This window comes from Pipistrellus hanaki (genome assembly GCF_964339955.1).
Source record: "Pipistrellus hanaki genome assembly, chromosome: 17".
Classification (NCBI taxonomy): domain Eukaryota; kingdom Metazoa; phylum Chordata; class Mammalia; order Chiroptera; family Vespertilionidae; genus Pipistrellus; species Pipistrellus hanaki.
In genome coordinates this window covers 47,391,482-47,406,495 of record NC_140519.1, presented here as the reverse complement: position 1 = coordinate 47,406,495, position 15,014 = coordinate 47,391,482, and the positions used below count along the sequence as shown (strand labels likewise).

Sequence of the window (15,014 nt, the reverse complement as noted above, 5' to 3'; positions counted from 1 at the left end):
AAAGAGTGCTGATGGCAACACTGCATTTGGTGCTGGTGGTGGGCAGAGGTGCAGGCTGCTAAAACGCAGTGTGGGGTGACCGTTTCAGTCTCCGTCCAGAGAGAGGGAGCCACGGCCCCCGCAGAGCCCATGCTGTGGCTTAGCAGGCTCCCAGCCAGGGTTTGGCTTCAGAGAGAAGAATAATGGTAATGGTGATAATAATAATGATGATGATGATGATGATGATGATGATAATGATGATGTAGCCTTGCCTTCCTATTGGGCGGGATAATTTATAAACCAAGGCAGAGTTTTCCACCAGGTCCAGCGAAGGAGGGCTGATATCGACTAATGTAACACAGGAACTGGAGTCAGACGTACCTGGGGGAGACTGAGAGCTCGAGAGACGGAGGCAGGGGGCCCCAGGCCCTGGAGCCAGCTGCGCCTGAAGCCAGCCTCCTCTGGGCTTCACTGCGGCGTGAGCCTCTGGGTGTGCCTTGTCTTTTACTGCCACACGCACAGGACAGAGTTCTCACTGCCACACAGGAAAGCAAGCGGCGTGCTGGGGGCCAGAACTCAGTGAGGGCACGCTCACCCTCCTCTGACCTCAGGCCTTACCTGCTCCCCATATCTCTTTTCAGAGGCCTCTCCAGACCCTCTATCATCGGTTAGCGTTTGGGTCAGAAGGGCCTTTTAAGACCCGGTCTTCTTACTGAACACTCGCAACAATTGCAATTATGTGGTCATGGCTTTAAAAAAAAAATGATTTCAGAGAGAGAAAAGGAGAGGGAGAGAGAGAGATAGAGACGTCCATAATGGGAGAGAAACATCAATGATGAGAAATCAACATGGATCGGCTGCCTCCTGCACACCCCCACACTGGGGATGGAGCCCACAGCCTGGGCCTGGGCCCTGACTGGGAATCGAACCGTGACCTCCTGGCTCCTAAGTCAACCCCTGAGCCACGCTGGCTGGACAGTCGTGCCATCGTTTCATCCTTAGCACCTCGCACGGTGGGTGAAGGGTTGTAAATGCTGACAGCGAGGAATTGAGTGGAAGCAAAACGAATGCAGCTGAAGTGAGCCAGAGGGGTTTCCTGGCCTGGGACAGTGACTCAGGCAGGATGGGCTGGATCCGGCTGCCGCCACAAAACCTCTGAACCCCAGGGCAGCCTGGTTTATTTCTCCCCCTGGGCCCCAGGTCCTGCTGGGGTCAGCGGGGACTCTGCCCAGGTTTCCTCCCTCCGGGTCCCGGCGGATGGAGCCCCGCCATCCGCCCTCCGAGTGTGGCTGGTGGCTGTGGCAGGTGTGAGGAACGGGGGGTGAGTCACAGGCCGCTGTTCACATTCCCATCCCCATCGGACGTGACACAGGTCACTCCCACCGCCCACTCATGGTCAGTGCGCGTCCCGCGGATACGCCTCCCTGCATCTCTGAATGGTCTCATAGTTCTACAGGGGATATTTACTTCTGAAACGTGTTTATGTGTTTATTGTGTGAGTGGCGGGGAGCTGGCCTGGGTGCCCGCAGCCTGGCGCTCCCCTGAGGAGTGAGATCTCCTTAGTAGGGGAAGGGTTCCGGGAGGGCTTTCTAGAAGAACAAAGCCTGGCCAGAGATTCGGAGGTGAAGGTGTGAGGGGCGTATTCGAGGGAAAGCGGTGAGTAACCGGTGACTGGGCGGAGAGGAGTCTGGACACGTGCGAGACCATCTCCACGGGAGGCCGCGGGGAACGTGGCGGTGGCCGGAGCCATGGCCGGCGGAGTGGGCAGGACCGGTGAGCGAGGTGGTTCAAGGTGGCAGCCAGGCAGGGATGGAGAGAACTGGAGAGGGCGGCGGAGGAAGGGGGGCAGCTGCTGGGGGCCAGGCCAAGGCCGGGGAGCAGGCCAGTAGGTAGGTGCCTCCGTGGCCGTGCTACACAGATTTGTTCAGCACATAGCAACCAGCCCCGCGGCGTGGCTCAGTGGTGGATCATCCACCTTTGAACCAGGAGGTCATGGTTCGATCCCCGGTCAGGGCACAGGCCCAGATTGGGGGCTCAATCCCCAGTGGGGGGCGTGCAGGAGGCAGCCGATCCATGATTCTCTCTCCTCATTGATGTTCCTCTCTCTCTCTCTCTCTCTCTCTCTCTCTCTCTCTCTCTCTCTCTCTCTCTCCCCCTTCCTCTCTGACATCAATAAAAATATTTAAAAACAAAAAAAAAACACAACAGTCTGCTGGTTCCACTCACCACTTCCTCCGTGGGCAAGTGCAGGCGGTGGATGCGCAGAGAGGTGGGGTACCCGCCCAAAGGACCACAGCCCCCAGGTGCCGACACCCATGTTCTTCCCCGGGCACTCCTGCTGCCCCCTGCGTCTCCCTCCGCCTGGCTCCTCACCCATTCCCAGGAGGAAGCTGGGGTCCTTTCAGTTCACACATCCACATGGTCTTAGGCAACCCGACAGTGGTTCCCAACCTGTGGGTCGAGACCTCTCTCACAGGGGTCGCCTAAGATCATCGGAAAACACAGATATTTACATTATGATTCATTAACAGCAGCAAAATGACAGTGATGAAGTAGCAACAGAAATAATGTTATGGTTGGGGGTCACCACAACATGAGGAACTGGATTAAAGGGTCGAGGCATTAGGAAGGTTGACAACCACTGCCATAGAGTGAGCATCCTACACCTGGGTGTGCCCTGAAGCCAGTCTTTCCCGGAGCAGCGCCTCACAACTGGGGCTGCCTGTGGACGAGGTGGGAGAGGCCACAGTCCACTGCCACAGGAAGAAGCCGGCTGGGCGGGGCTTAGGAGCGGGACCGTGGGGTCCACAGGCACTTCTCCAAGGTGATTGGGACTCTGCAAGGGTCCCCTTTCACCTGGTTTTATTTTATTTTATTATTATTTTTTAATTCTCATCCAAGAATATTTTCCCATTGATTTTTAGAGAGAGGGGGGGAGAGAGAAACATCGATGTGAGAGAGACACATCGATTGGTTGCCTCCTGCAGGTGCCCCCAACCAGGGCTGGGGATCAAGCCTGCAACCAAGGACCCTTTGGTCCACAGGCCAGCACTCTATCCACTGAGCCAAACTGGCTAAGGCCACCTGGTTTTAGAAAATCTTCCTTCACTGTTTTCTTTTCTCCTCCCTGTGCTCCTGGGACCACCCCTCCCCTTCCCCCTAAGTTCCCTGCTCATTGTCGTCTGTTAATCTGGGGCTCCTCAGCACAAACCCGGACTCCCCCTGGGCAGCGTGGGGGCCCCTGGCTGCGGGCCTGCACTGCTCTGCGTGCTCTGCCCAGAGACCTCCCCAAAGGGGCTGGAAATGAGCTCGCCGGGCAGGGCGCCCCGCCCCAGCCCCACACGGGGGTCTGCATGCGATTCTGAAGGAGGAGCTTCTGAGCCCCTCGCTCTGGTCCCGGGCAGGAAGCAAGCTACAGGTGCTCTGGACATGGCTGTTGAAAGCCCCAGCGGCTGAGGTCCGTGACATGGATGAAGGTGGGGGGGCACCAGCACGCTGCTGGAGAGACTGCTGGGCACGGGAGGGTCTTCAGACAACAGGGCGGCTGTGGAGAGGGCAGGGTTCCGGTCACCGCCCTGCCCTCAGGCCTAGCGTGGTGCCTGGACAGCGCAGGTGCCCATCCAGCTCCCGAGTGGACTGGCCTGGCTGCCCTTCCTGTGAGCGGGGGCATAGGGAGCCGGGTTCCGGGCTGTGCCCCGGAAGGACAGGACTTTGCCTTCTCCGTGTTTTTTTCCGGTGGCGGAGCACCGAGCCTGGCTCAGCACAGGCTCCATAAATATTTGTGGAGCCCTAGCTGGTGTGGCTCAGTGGGTAGAGCGCTGGCCTGCAGACCAGAATGTCCCAGTTTTGATTCTGGTTCAAGGGCACCTGCTCAGGTTTGCGGGCTCCATCCCCAGTAGGAGGGGATCAGTGCAGGAGGCAGCCGATCAAAGATACTCTCTCATCATGGATGTTTGTATTTCTCTCTCCCTGTCCCTTCCTCCCTGAAATCAATAAAAATATATAAAACGTATTGCTGGAATGCCAGGATCAGTAGATGTCAGGGCCCAGGGAGGTAACCGGCTGTTCAGGAGAGAGCCAAGTCCCCTGCTCTGAGCAGAGGGAGGAGGCTCCCAATGGCAGAGGAGGAGGGGAGGGGTGGCGAGGGCACAGGAGCCTGGATGTGCCAGGCTGGCAGGGGGCTGGGGCCAAGGACTGTCGGTGACATCCCTTTCCTCCGCAGTGGTGCTCCTCCAGCGGCCTGTCTCTCCCCAGGGCTGCCCATCAGAAGGACCCGGGGAGCATTTACAAGGCCCCAGAGCCTGCTCCGCACTCCCCGAGGTTCACCAGAACCTGGTGCTCCCCTTCCTACCGTTTTTTTAAAAGAGCCGCCCGCTGGGGGTTGCAGTGCGTGGTGCAGGGTGAGCACATACAGGCAGCGGTTGAGCAACAGCAACAGGCCCGCAGAGGCAGAGGCGGTGAGGGTGGACCGGGCGCAGGGAAGTTCCAGGAAGCAGGAGAGGAGCCTGGAGACTTCCCAGCCAGGCTCCGGAGGGGGAGGAGCAGGGGAGAGGCCAGAAGGCCTTGGGGGCAAAGGGGCAGGTGGGCTTAGAAAGGGGGGCAGGGAGGAAGGGGCTCCAGGGGCTCGCCAGGCATTAGGATGGGCAGGATGGCTGAGATGCCAGGGGACCCCGGATTTCAGAGGGAGAGCTGGTGCAACAAGGAGGGGCCTGGGGTGAGAATCGTGGGGCGCTGGTGGGGGCGGGAGCACCAGAGGCCGCTGGGCAGGAAAGCGGCCCCCGGGGGCTTGGGAGCTAAGACCTGGAAGAAGAAGCGGGGGAGTTGCCCCCAAAGGGATGTCAGCGTGTAGCGCACGAAGGGACTCAGAAGAAGAAACTCTGAGGCCGAAAGGGGGGCCCCTCTGTCACCCCCAGGGACACGCGGGAGCCCACACGCACATACATGAGCGCGCACACACGCCCACGCACCAGCACACACACGCATCCCCGTGCACGTACGCCCACTGCAAACCCCACTGCAAAGAGCAGAGGTCCGGGCCTCGCCGGAGAGGGAGGGAGGGATCCGCGGGCCCCGCGCCCCGCCCCGCCGCCGCGCCCCTGCCCGGCCTTGCGCAACAGGCGGCGGATCCGGCGGGCGCCGGCAGCGGCCGGAGGAGCCGAGGTGGGCGCGGGCGGGCGGGGCGGGAGCGGAGCCGGGCGGGGGGTGTGTCCCCGCGGAGGGCCGGGCGGGCGGGGCGGGGCCGCGGCGCCTATAAAGGCTCCCTCCTCCGGGACATAAACAAACCTCGCCTGGCTCCCGCCTGGTCTCCGGAGAGCAGCGCGCACGCCCATCCTCTCTCGTTCCGCTCCGTCCTCCCCGCCAGCCCCGCTCCAGCTCCGTGGCCGCGCTCCCTCCGCCTGGGTAAGCCCCTGCCCTCCCGCCCTCCTCCTCTCCCGGGCGGAGGTGTGTGTGTGGGGGGGGGGGGGGGGGTCCGTCGCCTGCGGGCGCTGCTGCAGCTCGGGGACCGCGCTTTGGGGTCCCCGGAGCTGCGAGCGCGCGGAGACCCTGGGTGGCGCGGGCGGGCGGAGGGCTTTGGGGCGCGGGCGCCTCCGGGGCGGGAGGCTCCGGATGGGGAAGAGGAGGGAACAGGACGAGTCCCCGCGCTTCTTGCCTGTGGCTGGGGGTGCGGGGTCCCGGGGGTCTGGGAGGCGGTGGAGAGCCAGCAGGGAGCACACCTGGACCCCCCTCCCCAAGGTCCTCCTGGAACCGCCGCCGGAGGGGGAGCAGGAGGGGGGCCTGGGGTGGGGGCGCGTGTGCGCGGAGGGGGCGGGGGTCGGGGCTGGGTCCACGCCGGAGTGGGGTGTCTGGGGAAGAGAGGATGGTGCGCGCCCGCGTGTGTGGAAGGGGGTGGGGAGGAGCCGGAGAGGAGGCTGGAGAAGGGGTGTGGGTGTGTCCGGTTCCCAAACGGACGGAGGGAGCCGGAAAGGATAGGTCTCTGCAGAGCGGGGCTTGTGGAGCCTGGACGCCTGGGTGTGTGTGTGTGTGTGTGTGTGTGTGTGTGAGAGAGAGAGAGAGAGAGAGAGAGAGAGAGAGAGAGAGAGAGAGAGAGAGTGTCTGAGGTGTGTCCCAGCTCCCACCACATGCGCAGGAGCCAGTGTGCGCGCGGCCGGGCGGGGTGCGCCCCCAGAGGTGGCGCCAGGGCTGGCACTGGGGCTGCCCGTGATGGGTGCCCTGGCCCGGAGGGTCCTCCGGGCCCTGGTGGCCCTGCGCCGCCGGCTGGGTTAGCGATGGCGTCATTTTCGCCTCCACCCACCCTCCCCCGCTTTCCTCCTGTCCCTGCCTGGCCTGCCCGGCCTGCTCTCCAGGGGCGAGAACAGCTGGAAGGGCTCGCCATCCCGGGGCGCCTCCCTCTGTGGTCTCTGGTTCAGCCCCGGGCGGGCAGGGCGTGTGCAGGGAGAGGCGCTGGTCCTGCCGCTGTCCCATGAGGAGCTGACGCTGGGTTTTAGTGGATGGTTCTCTTAACCCACCCCCACTCCATCCCTCTACCCTCACCCCCAACATTCACCCCTCCTCCCCCAGTTCTGCTGTCTGTCGCCTCTGCCTCTGCTGCCAGACACCCCTGCGGGCAGGGGCAGCCCATCTGTGGCGGGGACGGGGGAGGTGCCCGGCAGCCGGTGTGGGCAGTGGTTAGCAAGGCCCCCCCGACCAGGTCTTCCCAGATGGCTGGGCTCTTGAGTTTGTAGGGTGCCATTAGGTTCCTGGGGAAGATGGACAGTTCTAAGAGAACCCCATGGGAGGGCTTCAGTCCCCTCCTACCCCCACTGTGCCGGGCTTCTCGCGGCCACCTCGGAGGCACACGTATCTAAATGCACACCGCTGTGCTGTGAAAACCCGGGTTCAAGGCACACAGCCCCGCCCCGCCTGCTCCTGCAGAGAAACGCTGGCGTCTCTACCAAGTTCCCCGAAGGCAAATAGAAATGCGAAAGGGATGGAGAGAGCCAGCCCAGCACCTGCCTGCACCGGGCTCACAGCCAGGGGAGACAGGGGTGGGGGGAGGCACGGACCACAGGCCTAGGTGCCCCCTGCTGGGATGGCACAGGCTGGGGGTCGGGGTGGGAAGAGTCAGGACTTGTGAGACACCCCCAGAGGAACAGTGGTCGGTGTCAGGAGTGAAAGCCGGGGTGCGCCTGACCTGTGACCTCCGGGATGAGCTGCGGGAGGGGGAGGAGGAAGGCGGTGCTGGCCGCGCCCTGTCACCTGTCACCTGGCGCCTGGCGCAGGGCCTGGCACGGGGGAGGAGCTCAGGGTCTGGGTGCCCAGGGTCTGGGTGCCCAGGTGGTCTCCCCGGACAGGACAGCCCGGGGTTGGCTTCTCCGGGGACAGCCAGCGAGGCCAGGCCTGCTGCCCGCTGCTTGGATCACTGGGAAAGGAGCCACGCACTCCCACCGGCAGCCGCGCCTCCCCTTCTCCCCATGTTACAGTTGGAAACTGAGGCCCAGAGACAGGGAGCGACTGGCCAAGGCCCGGGTAGCACTGGAACTGCCTCTCCAGACCCCGCTCCTGTGGGGATCGGGGCGAGGGGAGGCGGGCAGAGGGTCAGAGTGCTACCAGAGTGTAGAAGTCAATCGGATCTCGAGGAGTTTCAGGTGAGGGAACGTGCAGGGCGGTATGCGGGCGGGTTTCGTGTGTCTACGTGTGTTCAGTGCACATCAGGTGTGCTTGAGTCACGAACAGAAAGCCGTCTGGCCAGTAAGAGCACCGCACGCCTCCCTCCTCCCTCCCGCGCCGCCCGTCCGCCCCGTGGTGGCTGGCTGGGTCCAGGCTGCCCCCTCCAGGCTGGACTGCGGATCTGATCTGAGCTGGGGCCCCGGGGTGCCCGGAACCTCCCGCCCAGCTGCCTGGGTGCTTGTCTGATGGCCTGCGGACGCTGTGCTTGTCTGATGGGGCCCGGCTCCAGGGAACCCCATCCAAGGCATGACTCAAGTTCCCTGAGCCGCCCCGAGCCTGGGCGATGACTCAGCACCTAAGATTCTGGCGGGAGGGTCAGGGGAGGGGCAGGTCATTTCTCTCCGGGTCAGCGGCCACATCCCCTCGACCCTAATGTCTTCCAAGCGGCCCTGGTTCTGTTGGCTCCATTGAATGGATGAGCAGACCGAGGCCAGTGCGTTGAAGGGACTCTCGCTTGCAGCCCGGGGCTCAGCGTGGGAGAGCCCGGCTTTGAACCCAGAGAGTCGGACCTGAAAACCCGTGTTCTTTTCCCTGACACATGGGGGTGATTGGAGAGCTGCCCCTTGGGGGGGAGAGGGGAGGGAGAGGGATGGGGAGAGGCGTAGACAGGCAATTCGGGGCTCAGTGCCTCAGTGTCTTGCCCTGGAAATGAGACTCACACCCGCGGCCTCAGGATGTGTAGTGATAACTGAGTTAATTCATGTTTAAGAGTGAGGACAGGGCTCCGTCTGTGGGAACACCACGTAGGCTTCTGCCAGTGATTCTCACACGTGACCTTCTCCAGGCCCCTCCTCGCCGGCCGTCAGGGCCGGGGACCCGGACCTGTCCTTGGACCATGGACCTGGTGCCCTGGCTCATTGCAAGCTGGCCTTCCTGGCTGCTGGTCTCAGTCTGGTCCTGGCCGGGCCTCGTATTTGTGCCCTCTCTCTGCAGCTGACGCCTGGACTGCTGTGGGGCGGGCTCTGGGCTCCCTGCTCTCTCCGCACCTCCACCTGGCTCCCTGCCCCTCTCCACACCGCCACCCGGCTCCCTGCCCCTCTCCACACCGCCACCCGGCTCCCTGCCCCTCTCCACACCGCCACCCGGCTCCCTGCCCCTCTCCACACCGCCACCCGGCTCCCTGCCCCTCTCCACACCGCCACCCGGCCCCCTGCCCCTCTCCACACCGCCACCCGGCCCCCTGCCCCTCTCCACACCTCCCCCCGGCTCCCTGCCCCTCTCCACACCTCCACCCGGCCCCCTGCCCCTCTCCACACCTCCACCCGGCTCCCTGCCCCTCTCCACACCTCCACCCGGCTCCCTGCCCCTCTCCACACCTCCACCCGCTCCCTGCCCCTCTCCACACCTCCACCCGGCTCCCTGCCCCTCTCCACACCTCCACCCGGCTCCCTGCCCCTCTCCACACCTCCACCCGGCTCCCTGCCCCTCTCCACACCTTCACCCGCCTCCCTGCCCCTCTCCACACCTCCACCCAGCCCCCTGCCCCTCTCCACACCTCCACCCGCTCCCTGCCCCTCTCCACACCTCCACTTGGCTCGCTGCCCCTCTCCACACCTCCACCCGGCTCCCTGCCCCTCTCCACATCGCCACCCAGCCCCCTGCCCCTCTCCACACCTCCACCCGGCTCCCTGCCCCTCTCCACACCTCCACCCAGCTCCCTGCTCTCTCCAGACGCCGTCCTGCAGGCGGGGTGGGGTGCCCTCCGGTCCCCATGTTGCCCTCCTTGGACCATTCTGGGCTGTGTTTCTCTATCACCCCCTTGGGCCCGAGGGCCTGGCACCGAGCAGACACTCGGCGTGGGTCAGAAGGAAACCTCCCCTCGGGAAGGGAGGCCCTCGGGCCTCCGTGCTAGGGGAGGTCGGACGGCCGCCATTGCGGGGAGAACGCTGTGGCCGTGGCGCAGGGTCGCAGGGTTTGTAGGAAGAAGCTGCTTCCGCTTCCTCCTCGAACACTGGCCCGTTTGTGTGCCGTCCAGCGAGCTCAGGCTTGTCCCCGAGATTCGCAGAAAAACCCTGTCGCCCGACCCGTGTCCTGGGCTTCTGGTTACTACACGTGTCCCCTCAGGCCAGGCGTGGCCAGGGCCGTTTGGATATTTATAAACGCCATTTGAGGGCCATACAGAACTGCCCACTTAAAAGCTAGTCTGCGATATCGGGTCAGACATTTCATTAACTCCCCCCTGATGCCTTGGCAGGGCCAGGCTACCTGGTTTCCGGGGCCTTATGTGGCTCACCGGTCGGCGTTCCCCACCCCTGCCTCTGAAAGTCTGCCAAACAGATTGTTCCTGCTACCTCCCGGCCGTGTGGCTCAGTGGGTTGAGCTTCAGCCCGTGCACCCAGAGGTCAGGGGTCCGATTTCCACTCGGGGCACACGCCCGGCTGCCCACTCCATCTCCCATAGGGGTGTGCACGAGGCAGCCGACCCATGTTCCTCTTGCATCGAGGTTTCTATCTCTCTCCCTTTCTCTCTCAAGTCGATAAAAACGTATTTTAGAAAAAATGGTTCCAGCTGCCAAACCTCCGCCGAGAAGCGGCCTGCAGGTTTCGGGGTGGCGTTGCAGAGAAGGTGGGGGGGGGCAGTGATGACCGCCGACCCCCCTGCTTCCTGCTGCCTGGTCCCAGACCCTCGCCCCGCCTCTCCGGGTGCCTGGGATCTGGGGATCACAGAGGAAGGCGGTGCCTGCTCCGGCCGTGCCCGGGGGATGCGTGGTTGGCGTGTGCCTGCCGAGCAGCGATCCTGCTCTGTGCCGTCCACACCAGAGCATCCCGGGAGCTGCCGGGTCCGAGGTGCCGTCTTCCCTGCTCCGCTGTGCTGGCTTGGAGAGCGTATTCCCTGCTTCCCTTCCCGAAACGGGAGGACGTCCTCGAAGGTCCTGATTGATTACGTAAGGAAGAGCATTGAGAGCCCGGCCGGCGTGGCTCAGGGGCTGTGCGTCCGCCAGGGGCTCCCGGTTCCGTTCCCGGCCAGAGCACATGCCCCGTTGCGGGCCGGACCCCCAGTGTGGGGTTCGTGGGAGGCAGCCGGTCCTTGGTTCTCTCCCATCATGGATGTTTCTCTCTTTCTCTCACTGCTTCTCTGAAATCCATAAACACATATTTTTTAAAAAGAAAGAGAGAAATCTGAGCGTGAAGGCCCCGGGTTTGGAATGGCCAGAGCCTCCAGAACCACAGGCACGGCCCTGCAGCTTGTCGCCAGAACCTCTTCGCCCGAGAAAGGACCGAGGAGCACACCCACAGCAAGGTGGGGCGTACCCCAGGCTACTTCCCATGAGGCCCGGGGACCCGGCGCTGTTCTCTGGAACCTTCCGGGACAATGCCGAGCCCCTTGCCAGCTGGTCCTAGAAGCGCCCAGTGAGCTGGAAAGAACTGTGGCTGTAAACAGTTCCAAACAGCGGACAAAGCCGGCTGGTGCTGACCGTCACAATGGACACAGGGTGTCAGCAGGCCCTCCCGCCCTCTGCCTCTGCCTCATTAGAAGACTTGTGGAGGCGTGCCCCCCTCTCCCCTCCCCCCCCCCCCACACACACACACTGGCACCCACATCCTAGGGCAGTGTTTGGCAAACCGCAGCTCCCGAGCCAGAGTTTGCCAACCATGGGCCTTGCTGGGTGCCCTAGGTGTGTGCCCTGAAGTGCCCGAGCTGGAGGGAGGCTCCCGTCCCGCAGACGGCGAGGGGCCTGCGGTCAGGAGCGGGACAGGGACCTCCAGGCAGATCCTGGCGGCGCCGAGCGGGCCAGGCCCTGGTGAGGCCCGTGTCCGTGGCCTCTTTGTCCACGGTTCCCACGGACCATGTGATGGCATGGAGCACAGGCTGCATAGTTCACAGATGGGCGTGAATGCCACGGGCAAAGTCATGTGGCGAGAGGGTGGCGCGTTCCCACGCCCGGCTCCCAAGCCAGGGTTCCTGCCGCTCTGACCCCCCACCCCGGCCTTTGAGAATGGCGGGCTGTGTCCCTCTCCCCACAGTCTTCACGGCTCTCATGCGGCCTCAGCTTGCCCGAGGTGCCTCTGCCCGCTGCCCTCGGTCCTCGGGGTCATGGCACATCCCGGGCTCGGCTTCCCGTGGGACCCGGAGGCCCAGCTCCTTGAGGAGTGTCCCCTGGGCCCTCCTGGCTCAGGGCCCAGCGTGGCTGAGGGAGAGGAGACCCCCGAGGTGGCACATCGGCCCTGATGGTTGAAAACTCACCTGGCATTTGCCAGGCGTCTGCTCTGTCCCCCCCGTCTTTGCTGGCTTTCTGTGGGGCTGACGGCGTAGGAAGCACAGGCTGTGCCTGCAGAGAGGCCCCTGATCTCTGAAGCGACCAGGAAGGGACCCTGCACAGGCTCACTGAGCAGCTGTGCAGCAGGTTCTCTGTGCCCTCCTGGGGCTCACTGGGAGCAGGGTTACTTAGGCCCATTTTACAGATGAGCAAACCGAGGCTAAGAGGTCAGCTAGCTTGGTGGGAATCACAGACCTAAACTGATGACAGCCTGGTCTGACCCTCCAGGCTTCCCCTCGCTCCTGGCCCCTGCCCCTTGTCGGACGTTGGTTTTCTCTGAATTCCTTCCGGGGGAGGGGAGAGAGACAGCGAAAGGAAGACGTGGTGATAGGAACCCGGCTGGCAGCTGGCAGGGTGACGTGGGGCCGGTGTTGGCACCGAGTGGGTTTTGGCGGGAGGAGCCTGGTTCAGACTAACTTGCTTCCTGGAGGGACCGCACGTCCACCCTCCTGCCCGGAGGGGACATCTGGGCTCCTACCCACGGCGCCGTGTGGCCGGGCCTTGCCACTGTCTGCTGAACGACGATGACCTTGGCCCTTCTCCGCCGACATGCTGGGCTGGGACTTTCCAGGAGGTGGCGAGGGGGGTGGGCAGTGACATCGAGCGCTCGGCCTCCGCCCAGGGGAGAGCCTGCTGAGCGAGCAGGGCCGTGAGCGGCGGGGGGTGACCCCCGGGTGTGGGCGATGGGAGGGGGGCATTAAGGGAGCACCCCAAACCAGGGAGCCCCCACCGCTCCCCCCTCCCGGTGAAGGCGATCAGCCCTGCCTACCAGGCAGCGTCTGTGTGAAACCTGCTCCTTCCCGTGGGCCTCCTGGCCTTGGGGTCGTGGGTTTGAACCCGCAGCCACTCTTCTGGAGGGAGAGCGAGACGCAGCAGTAAGAGTGTGACACCCCATAGCGGCCTCTCCGTCCCGGCCGCCCTCCTGTGCTGACCCGCCCACCTGTGCTGACCCTTCTGGTGACCTGCCTCCAGCCCCTGGGACTTCAGCCTCGTCCTCAGAACCTGCAGCTGGCCGGTGTGTGAGGGTGTGAGGGTGTGAGTGTGTGTGAGTGTGAGTGCGTGAGAGTGAGAGTGTGTGAGAGGGTGAGTGTGTGAGTGTGTGAGAGTGAGTATATGAGTGTGTGAGAGTGTTTAAGAGTGAGTGTGAGAGTGTGCAGGCACACGAGACTGAATAAGAGTCTGATCCACCAGGTATCTGCATTCCTACCAGGAGCCGCCCTCGGCCAGTGTTTGCTAACCAGTGGTTTTGCCCCCAGAGGGCATTTGACAAAGTGCCCGGATGTTTTCGGTTCTCCCCGGGGTGGGGAGGGAGGGTGTGTGAGCTATTGGCACTTGGGGGCCGCGGCCAGAGGCTGCTGACCCTGCCGTGTGGCTCCAGCCTCCGCCTCCGAGCGTGTCCCCCAGGCCAGGTGGGCAGGCCGGGGTGGGGAGTGGTCACGGAGGCCACGTCTGCCCAGCCTGCAGGACAGTGTGGCCTCGTGGGGCAGCCCGTCCCGACTGGTCCTGGGTGGGCAGTGTGGGGGACCCCAGGGGCGTACCTGCCCCAGGAGATGGGGGCTCCGCGGGCAGGACCGGGGCTGCTGGCTCGTGGCGGCCACGCCCCAGCTTGACACATGGCGGGGCCCCGTCCACAGTCTGTTACGCGGCTTCGCTCAGTGCTGGGCACACGAGGGTCTGGCCCAGGAAGCACGAACTGAGCTTCCGGAACCCCAGGGGTCTCTGAGGCCAGGTCTTGGCTCATGGGGTAGGAGCAGGTGTGAGGGAGGGGGAGCCAGGGCTGCTGGGGGTGTTAAGCTCCCCCCCCCCCCACTTCATCCAAAGCATGTCTTGCTCCCCCTTCCCTTTTTTGGGGGGGGGGATGGGGAAGGGTGTATGTAAATCTGTTTTTCTATATCGAACTTCCTTATAAGGTTTGCTTTAGACAAACAGCCTCAGAAAACACACACATTTGCAGAGTTCAAGGCAACTGAGATAGGGCAGGTGCTGGCCTTCACCCGGCCCAGCTTGGCAGGACGGGGCAGCCAGCTGTCTCCCTGCCCATTGCCCGGTGCGGGCAGCCTTGGGCCCGGGAGCAGTGACCCAGGCGGAGGGCCCGGCCCGCCCTCCCTGCCAGGGCAATTGCACCCTGGGTCCTGCCCCTCTCTGCAGGAGGGGCGGCGCTGACGGGGCTTCTGGAAGGCTCTCTGGGCGGTGTAGGCGAGGTGGCTGTGGGGCCAGGGTCTCGGGACCACGGACACGCTGAGTTAGCAAGGCCGTCCGACCTCGGCTTTTCATGCCTCCGGCCTCCGGGCTGGCCGCGGCCCAGGAATGCGCGCAGACATAAAACGGACTTTGTTTTCGGGATGTTCTGGAACCTGGACTCCAAAGGCTGCATAAAGGCATTCTTGTGGGGCCGGTGATGGGCTGGGGAGAGTCATATGGGGGGGGGGGGGGGGCCCAGACCAAACCATCCCAGGGGATCTGCCTCAGAATGCCATGTGTCAGCGCCTGGGGCGGGAGGAGGCGGCCGGGGCTGTGCTGTTGGCTGACCTCGGAGAGGCCTCGCTGGGAGGGTCTGGGGGTCCCGGGGGCCAGGCCTTGCACCAGCCCACCTGGCTGGGATGTCAGAGGTGCACTCACTCTGGCGTGGCGTCTGTGGGGCCCTGGGGAGCTGGGGGCCGGGTTTCGGCTCTGGAGCCCGACAGTGGAGGGCCTCGGCGGCCTGGTGTGTGGGAGGTTGCTGGTTGGTCCAGGATGCGGGAGGCCGGGTCTGTGCGGGGGACACCCGGCCGCCTGCCGCTTCCCTCCGTGCCTGGCTCACCCTCGCTCCGGGCCTGTGTGCCTCACCCGGTGCTGGTGGGGGCTTCACTGCCCGTTATCTGAGAGAATACAAACGTTTATATCTCCAGCTCCCAGACCAAGCTCCGGGCGTGTGTGTGCTCAGTGCCCGCCCCGCCCCAGCCCGGCTCCTGGGGAGGGGGTGACGGCAGACCCACCCTCCGGGACCCTGTGCCTCCCCCGCTCTGCGCCGTCCCCTCTGTCCTCTGCTCCTGCCGTGCCACAGCCCCGAGGCCTCCTCTGGCCCCACCCC

General features: G+C 64.2%; 1 protein-coding gene across 1 annotated transcript in view; it reads left to right on the top strand.

Moving 5' to 3' along the window:
• The first annotated feature begins 5,226 nt into the window (after positions 1 to 5,226).
• NDRG1 (N-myc downstream regulated 1) overlaps positions 5,227 to 15,014 on the top strand; it is a 35,303-nt gene continuing 25,515 nt past the window's right edge. The window contains exon 1 of the mRNA XM_084864736.1: positions 5,227 to 5,379. The gene's annotated coding sequence lies outside the window, so the exon portion shown is untranslated. The remainder of the gene's footprint in view (positions 5,380 to 15,014) is intronic.